The sequence below is a fragment of the Rhinoraja longicauda genome, unplaced genomic scaffold (assembly GCF_053455715.1).
Source record: "Rhinoraja longicauda isolate Sanriku21f unplaced genomic scaffold, sRhiLon1.1 Scf000045, whole genome shotgun sequence".
Lineage (NCBI taxonomy): Eukaryota > Metazoa > Chordata > Chondrichthyes > Rajiformes > Arhynchobatidae > Rhinoraja > Rhinoraja longicauda.
In genome coordinates this window covers 188,044-197,238 of record NW_027601263.1, presented here as the reverse complement: position 1 = coordinate 197,238, position 9,195 = coordinate 188,044, and the positions used below count along the sequence as shown (strand labels likewise).

General features: G+C 46.2%; 1 pseudogene; it reads left to right on the top strand.

The window, feature by feature from the left end:
- The first annotated feature begins 1,495 nt into the window (after positions 1-1,495).
- On the top strand, positions 1,496-6,601 carry LOC144612475 (RNA-binding protein 8A pseudogene; annotated as a pseudogene).
- The last annotated feature ends 2,594 nt before the right edge of the window (positions 6,602-9,195 follow it).

Sequence of the window (9,195 nt, the reverse complement as noted above, 5' to 3'; positions counted from 1 at the left end):
GAAACGTGCACACACTGAACCAAGAGTCATAGGGTCACAGAGTAAAGAAACTGGCCAAGCACCTATCTATGTCGATGCTATCCATTTACTAAATACCATTTATTCGCACCTCATCCGCACAATATCATGCCCTGACACTATATGGTTAAGGAAGGCGGTCCTTACCTAAAAAAACGATGTAGAGACTGAAGTGGAGATTTATCTCTCGGATGAAGGAGCTGCCAAAGGAACCACAATTGATCACATCATCTACGCTGTGCAGTTTGGAAGAATATAAGTGAATTGATTGACACTGTAAATATAGGATTCTGAGAGGCCTGGACGGGACAGATGTTGAAAGCATTGTACAACCGATATATGGGTGTTGACTTTAGGATACAAGTTTCAGAGTAAGTATTTACCATCGAGTGACTTGTGATGGGAAGTAATTTACTTTTGCAAATATATCTGAATCTCCAGTACCACAGAAAATTAGTCATGATAACTCATTGCGTTCAAACATAGCTGGAGAGAATGTGTTTGTAGACAATAGGCTAATGAAGGCTAATGTGACCAGCTATGGATTAATATAAGTTCAAGGTCAGTTCCCGTTTAATATTGAAAATAGGAACAGCATCGCGCTTTAAATTATGCATTCGGCAGTGTACATTTATGTGATCGGGGATGGAGTGTCTATTATCTCGAAACGTCGGGACAGAGGTTTCTTCACCTATTCTACCCCTGAATGCTCGACTTTATCACCAAAAGTCCTCAGTCGGTGAGGACAGGTTACACTTCCTCCAGAATAATTCCGGAGCCCTGCAAGGATTCGTTTTCAGTCCACTGCTATACCTCCTTTACCTGGAGTACATGCCCAAATCTGCACCAATTGTTTGGAGTTGAAAATAGTTGAGAACAAGTTGAATGCGTTACACTTACCAACAATCTGTCGCGGGGCAAGAACATCGATGCGACATCAAAGAAGGCACACTAACACCTCTACTTCAGGTGGAGTCTGAGGAAATGTTGCCTGTCAACAGTAGCTCTTACAGTGTTCTCGTGAGGTACTGTAGACAGCAAACGGTCGGGTTGGACCACATTTTGGATCGGGAACATGCGAAGAGAAAGTGAAGACTGGGGCAGGGGGAGTAACATAGTAAAAATGCTGCTCCTGCATTGCAGACCGAAGTAATTGCCGGGCATCGAAACATACAAGAGGTAAATAGGAAATACTCAGATGACTCAGAAGACACCAGTGGAGCGAGGAAGAGCATCTAATGTCGCAAATGGATGACCTTGTCAAAGCTCCGATGTTGGTGAAGCAAATGCACGATGTGATATCGTGTGGCAAAATACAAGCACGCAAACAGTGGTGTGGGACCGCATTCTGCATTAGAATGTAAAATGGTGCATCAGCGCACCTGAACATTGTTGCCGAATCAGTTCCTGACAAACATTTATTGTGCCACACAAATAACTAAAGTTAGTCACCTATTTATCTCTTTCTACTTTCGAGATGGCAGCTATATTTGCAAACGTTGTGACTGTAGAAATGCCAGCTTCGAATCAACAAATCTCACCGATCTCCTCTGATAGCTCGTCTATGCACGGTTCACCGTCTGAGTGTAAAGTCTTCCCGCCAGGTTCCTTGTAAATCTTCCCCTCCCACCATAAACCTCTGGTGTTTGATTCCCCGTGCTGGGTAAAATACTGCGCATTCATCCCATCTATTACCCTTACACACTTTTACAGTTCCACGCGGCTTCCTGCGCTCCAATGAATAACGTCCTACTCTCTCCCTATAGCTCAGCCCATACAATGAAAGAGTAGCGAAGCCCTGCTCTAACTAGTGACGGTGATACCCCACAAATGGAGCAACGCGCACACACTCGACCGAAAATTAGTGAAGATAACTCATTACGTTCAAACAGGGCTGGGTCAAATGTGTTTGTAGACAATAGGCAAATGAAGACTAATGTGACCAGCTATGGATTAATACAAGTCCCAGGTCAGTTCCCTATTAATATTGAAAATAGGAATCGCCTCACGCTTTAAATTATGCATTCAGCAGTGTACGTCTATGTGATAGGGGTTGGAGTGTTGATCTTCTAGAAACGCAGGGACAGAGACATCTTCACCCACCCTACCGTTAATGCTCGATTTTAGCACCAACAGTCCTCAGTCAGTGAGGACAGGTTACACTTCCTCCAGAATAACACCGGAGCCCTGCAAGGATTCGTTTTCAGTCCACTGCTATACCTCCTTTACCTGGAGTACAGGCACAAATCTGCACCAATTGTATCGAATTGAAAATAGTTGAGAACAAGTTGCATGCGTTACACTTACCAACACTCTATCGCCGGGCAAGCACATTGCTGCGACATCCAAGAAGGCGCACTAACGCCTCTACTTCATGTGGAGTCTGAGGAAATGTTACATGTCAACAGTAACTCTTACAGTGTTGTCGGGAGTTACCGCAGACAGCATACTGTCGGGTTGGACCACATTTTGTATCGGGTACATGTCTGTCTAGAAGGCGAGAAATTGCAGGGAGTTATAAATGTAGGTTACTCCATCACACGGTCCAGACGTTCCACCATTGACTCCATCTACACATCACGTTGTCTCGAACAGAAAACGGCCAACGTAATCGAAGGATTGTCCAAACCTGTCTGTTCTTCTTTCCCCTACTCAAGTCATGCACAAGGTATAGAAGCTTCTCAGCGAACACTACCGGATAAAGCAGTAGCTTATTTTCCTTTGTTATCCGGGTTCTGAACGGTCCCTCCATATACTAGGGTACTGTTCAATTCGCCTCTACACCATTACGGATATCAGAAGGTATATCAAAATGCTGGAATAATTTAGCGGGTCAGGCAGCATCTCAGGAGAAAATGAATAGGTAACGTTTCAGGTCGAGGCCCTTCTTCTGACTGATGTGTGGCGAGGGGACGGGGCAAAGATAGGATGCAGTAGGAGACAGGAAGACAGTGCGAGAACTGCGAAGGAGACGGGAAAGAGAGCGAGAGACGAAGTATCTGAAGTGGGGTACCGCAAGGCTCAGTGCTGGGACCCCAGCTATTTACAATATATATTAATGAGTTGGACGAGGGAATTGAATGCAACATCTCCAAGTTTGCGGATGACACGAAGCTGGGTGGCAGTGTTAGCTGCGAGGAGGGTGCTAGGAGGCTGCAACGTGACTTGGATAGGTTAGGTGAGTGGGAAAATGCATGGAAGTTGCAGTATAATGTGGATAAATGTGAAGTTATCCACTTTGGTGGCAAGAACAGGAAAGCAGACTATTACCTGAATGGTGGCCGATTAGGAGAAGGGGATATGCAACGAAACCTGGGTGTCGTGGTACACCAGTCATTGAAAGTAAGCATGCAGGTGCAGCAGGCTGTGAAGAAAGCGAATGGTATGTTGGCATTCCTAGCGAGGGGATTTGGGTATAGGAGCAGGGAGGTTCTGCTGCAGTTGTACAGGGCATTGGTGAGACCACACCGGGAGTATTGCGTACAGTTTTTGTCTCCTAATCTGAGGAAACACATTCTTGCCATACAGGAAGTACAGAGAAGGTTCACCAGATTGAATCCTGGGATGGCAGGACTTTCATATGAAGAAAGACTAGATAGACTCGGCTTGTACTCACTGGAATTTACAAGATTGAGGGGTGATCTTATAGAAACTTACAAAGTTCTTAAGGGGTTGGACAGGCTAGATGCAAGAAGATTGTTCCCGATGTTGGGGAAGTCCAGAACGAGAGGTCACAGTTTAAGGATAAGTGGGAAGTCTTTTAGGACCGAGATGAGAACGTTTTTTTTCACACAGAGAGTGGGGAATCTGTGGAGTTATCTGCCACAGAAGGTAGTTGAGGCCAGTTGATTGGCTATATTTAAGAGGGAGTTGGATGTGGCCCTTGTGGCTAAAGGGACCAGGGGGTATGGAGAGAAGGCAGGTACGGGATACTGAGTTGGATGATCACCCATGATCATATTGAATGGCGGTGCAGGCTCGAAGGGCCGAATGGCCTACCATGCACCTATTTCCTATGTTTCTATGTTTCTTAGTTAATGAAATCAATGTCCATACCGCTGGGATGTAAGCTGTCCAAGCGATATACCCTCTGTCATTGCGGATACTCGAAATGATCGCACTGCAATACGTACCTGCAATACTTGCGGATACTAGAAATTATCGCACTGCAATACGTACTGAAATGATGCACTGCAATACGTACCAATGCTTCGAACTATATACTACACTCTGTATCTTCCACATTGCTCTATCTCTTGTCATAGAGTTATCCAATCCAACAGCACGATAACAGGCCTTCTAGCCAGATTGTCCATGCGGACCAATGTGCCCCATGTACACTAATCCCTCATCTCCATCTTTCATCCATATTACTCTAAATCTTTCCGATTCATGAAGGAGTCTTACTGTCCTTGTCACAATTTTCGCCTCAAATACCTCCCCTGGAAATTCATTTTCTATGTGATTCCATATCTCCACCATCTTATGTCTTCGAGTTTGAAATGCTACTGTCTATATATCACCAAGATATCACCAAATTAAATTTTCTTGGTTCTAAGTATTAAGTTAAATTTATTTTCATTAATATTGTGGACACAGTACAGTTCTATTGTTTGCAAATGCCTAATCTCTGCTTCCATGAATTTTTAAAATAAAACCAGAAGCGATACAACTCGTTAAGGTGAAATTAAAGTTAACAGAGAAAGCAAACAACAGTTTTAAATATGATCAATTGGCCAGATACGGATCTCTAGCGCACATATTCAATCAGTAACATCCAAAGTTTAAAGATCACGAAGCAGCAACTCTTAAAGAAATAGTCATAAATGTCAACTATCAACATCCAAGAAGTTGAACAAAAATAATTGTTTGCAAACATTTTATATAGTAAGAGATCGCAGAGTTATGAACACTGCCCAGTCTAACATCCAGAATCTGCCTGCTAAAATGGCGCTGACATTTACCCATGCCCTACTACGGTTTTCATAGTCCAGTGGTCTGGCTTGGCACTCTAGTATCTTTGGAATCTTTGCTCCATCATGGTCTGCTTAGGCTAAGCCACCAAGCACGACATCCGGCGGTTGCAACGGATCATTCGCACAGCTGAGAAGTTTGTTGGCGGAAACTGCTCCCCACTGATGAACTGTACACTGCAAGCGCAAGGAAGCGAGCGGGAAGATCACCTCTGACCCCTCTCACCCTGGCCACAAACTCTTTGAAGCACTTCCCTCTGGAAGGCGACTCCGGACTGCCAAATCAGCCACAGCCAGACATAAAAATAACAATTTTCCACTGGTGGTAGTTCTACTCAATAACCATAGTCTGTAGTTTCTTTTTTGCTCTGGTTTATTTTCACCCACATGTTGATACCGTAATGGTGTATACTTATTGGTTTGATATGTTTATGCTTTATTCTTAATAGTTAACTGTATTGTTGTATTGTCATTTGTGAGCGGAGCACCAAGGCAAATTCCTTGTATATGCATACTTGGCCAATTAACATTCGTTCATTCATTCATTCATTCATTCATTCATTCATTCATTCATTCATTCATTCATTCATTCATTCATTCATTCATTCATTCATTCATTCATTCATTCATTCATTCATTCATCCAATCGGCACTGACCGACGATCCCCGTACACTAACACTATCCTGCACACACTCGGGGCAATTAACAATTATATCAAGCCAATTAATCTACAAACTTGTACGTCTTTGGAGTGTGGGAGAACGTGCAAACTCCGTATGGACAGCACCCGTGGTCAAGATCGAAGGCGGGACTCTGCAGGGCCGGATTAAACTAGTCCGGGGCCCGTAGCAAATGGTACTTTTGCTACAAAGTTAATCCGACCCTGTATCTAGGGGTTGCCAACTTCCTCACACCAAAATAAAGGACAAGGTGACGTTGCAGCCCCGCGCCCCAATGGCGCCCGCCGGGGCCGGGAGGCGGGTTAACGCAAAACTCCGCTAGGCGGCGCCCGGAACTCCACTGCACGGAGGTAGATACAAAATGCTGGGGTAACTCAGCGGCTCAGGCAGCATCTCGGGAGAGAAGGAATGGGTGACGTTTCGGGTCGAGACCCTTCCGAAGGGTCGCCCATATTCTGCTGGACCTCCATGAGGCGGACGGCGAAGACTTCGCCATCGACGACGAGGGCGACTAAAGTATCCGAGGAAGGCGCTCGATCCAGGCTGCGAGAAGACTACGACACCGTGGATCAAGACGGCGACGAGCCGGGCCCTCGACGCTCGGTGGAGGGGTGGATCCTGTTTGTGAACGGGGTCCACGAGGAAGCCGCCGAGGAGGAAGGACATCCACGACAAGTTTGCCGAGTGCGGTGCGATCAAGAACCTGCACCTCAACCTGGACCGACGCACCGGCTACCTCAAGGGCGACGATCTGATGGAGTACGAGACCTGGGCTACAAGGAGGCGCAGGCGGCCATGGAGGGTTTGAACGGGTTCCAGCTGGCCGACAGCCCATCAGCGTGCACTGGGTATTCGTCAGGGATCCCTCCAGGAGTAAGAGGCGGAGTGGCCGCAGGACAACCCGGAGCCCGGACAGGAAGCGTCTCTGAACCTGGACGGAGTTTTGAGCGACCGGTGGGGCGGAGTGGCCCGCACGGCGCCGGGGAACGAGACTCGCCCGCAGATCGCCGTTCCCAAACTGAGCAGTGCGTGACAGGGGCCGTTTAATCTCAGTCGGAACAGCCGTGGGGCTGGGGAGAGGGTGGGGGGGGGGGGAGAGTAAAGTTGGCTTATGCAAAACAACACTCAGAAATAAAGTATTTTAGTTTTAAAAAAATCTTCAGCCTGAAGAAGCATTTAGTGCGGGGCCCTCGAAAATGCTACTTTTGCTACTCGGTTAATCCGGCACTGGGTCTCTGGAGCTGCAAGGCAGTAACTCGACCGCCTCTCCAACGTGCCGCCCCAAGTCTGCAGCGTTCAAGTCAAACTATGCTGTATGGCACAGGAAATCTACGTGACCATCGCAGAGCCATTGAGGTTGCCTGGAGGGAATTTCGGAGCAAGCTGGATAGTTAAGACAGTGAGACGGATACCCGCAGATTGTGGCAAGGCTTTCACGCCCGAATGGGCTACAAATCGAAGGCGGGCAACATCGATGGCAACAAAGAGACCCTCCCCGAAGAGCTCAATGCATTCTCCACCCGCTTTGACCAGATGGTCTGGAGGAATGTCACCGTCCAGGGAGTCTCTGGTGTACCCGCACCAACGGTTACTGAGGCAGGCGTAAGATCGGCCATCCTGAGGGTGAATCTGTGGAGGGCAACTAGCTCGGATACAGTCTCCTGCTGTACACTCAGGACTGTGCAGCCAAATTCGGCAAAAACCACCTCTACAAGTCTGCAGGTGACAACTCTGTGGTGGGCGAATCATGAACAATGACGACACGGAGCACAAGAGGAAGACGGGGAGCTGAGCAACACAGTGGGTGTCAGGAGAGCATCCTCTCACTCAAAGCCAGCAAGATGAAGGAGATAGTTATTGTCTGCAGGAATCTTGATGGAGCACCCTGCCCCAATCTGCATCAATGGGGCCAAAGTGGAAATGGTTGAGAACTTGAAATTCCATGGCATTAGTATGACCAATGATCTGTCGCGCACCGACCATATTTAAGCGTCAGCCAAGAAAGCGCATCACTAGGAATCTGATGAAATTCGGCATGCCTCCAATGATTCTTATACACTTCAGGGTTCGGTGCTGTGCCCAATGCTGTTTGACGTCTATGTCAATGGTTTGGATCAGAATGTACAAGACATCACTAGTAAGTTTGCAGATGTCACTAACGTTGGTGCTATTGCAGATAGCGAAGATAGTTGTTAAGAATGACAACTGGACCTTGATCAGTTGAGCTGGTGGGCTGAGGAATTGTTGACGAAGTTTAATGCAGATAAGTATGAAGTTTTGCATTTGGAGAAGTCAAACCAGCGCACGGGTTACATAATGAATTGCAGGGCTCCGCGGAGTGTTGTAGTGAAGAGGGATCCAGTAGTGCAGGTACACAGCTCCTTGAAAGTGGCTTGACAAGTAGACAATGTGGTCAAAAAGGAATTTGGCACATTGGCCATCATCAATCACAGTATTGAATATCGATGTTGGGAGGCTATGTTGCAGTTCTACAAGACATTGGTTGGGTCTCAGAGTATTGTGTTCCGTTTTGGTCAGATTGTGTTAAGATGGAACGGATACAGAGCAGATTTACTCTGATGTCGCCAGCACTCGAGTATTTGAGCGATACAGAGAGGTTGAGGAGGTTAGGACTTTATTTATTGGAAAGCAGGAGGATGAAGGATGATCTTTCGGGGTGCACAAGATCATGAGAGGAATAGATTGTGTCAATGCACAAACTTTTTAATCAGAGTAGGGGAATCGAGAACCAGAGGACATCTTTTAAGGTGACCGATGGGAGATTTCAACAACGCAGGTTGGTGTGCGGATCGAGCTGTCGGAGGAGGTAGATGAGGCAGGTGCTATCTATAGACAGGTACATAGATAGGTTAGGGTTAGACGGATATTGTTCTAATCTGGCAGGTGGGCCTGGCGTCGATGATTCGTGTTGCTCAGCAGGGGCAAGTTGGGTGAAAGGGCGTGTTTGCCCGCTGTATGACTCTCTTATTCAAGGTTCAAGGTCAATTTATTGTCACATGTACCAATTCACGTACAGTGAAATTCGAATTACCAAACAGCCATACTAAAAAAAAGCAACAAGACACACAACTAAATAAAAGTTAACATAAACATCAACCACAACGGATTCCCCGTCTGAGTATATCCTGTCTTTCTCCTCTGTTTTAGAAGCGTGGCAGTTTCTACGATCTGCTTTACATTGTCAACGATTTTACTGTGTTGCTCCCATATTCCATGTTCACACCTTCTATTTGCATTAGTCTAACAGTTCATTTATTGTTTACAAGCATTCATCACCTTCTCCTGCACACCAGCATCGGCTCCAATTTTAGTCTCCATCAGATTACGAACATTACTGCTCTGGTCATGGTTCTTACCCACCTCAAATTATTTGGTTTGGTTCGCTTAGGTCAGGTTTATATGTGTCATGGGTACTGGAGTAGAGTGGAATTATCCCAACTTTTTTCAGATGTACCATATATATATGCAAACAGTTTATTCGTGTACAATAGATAGAGCAAAG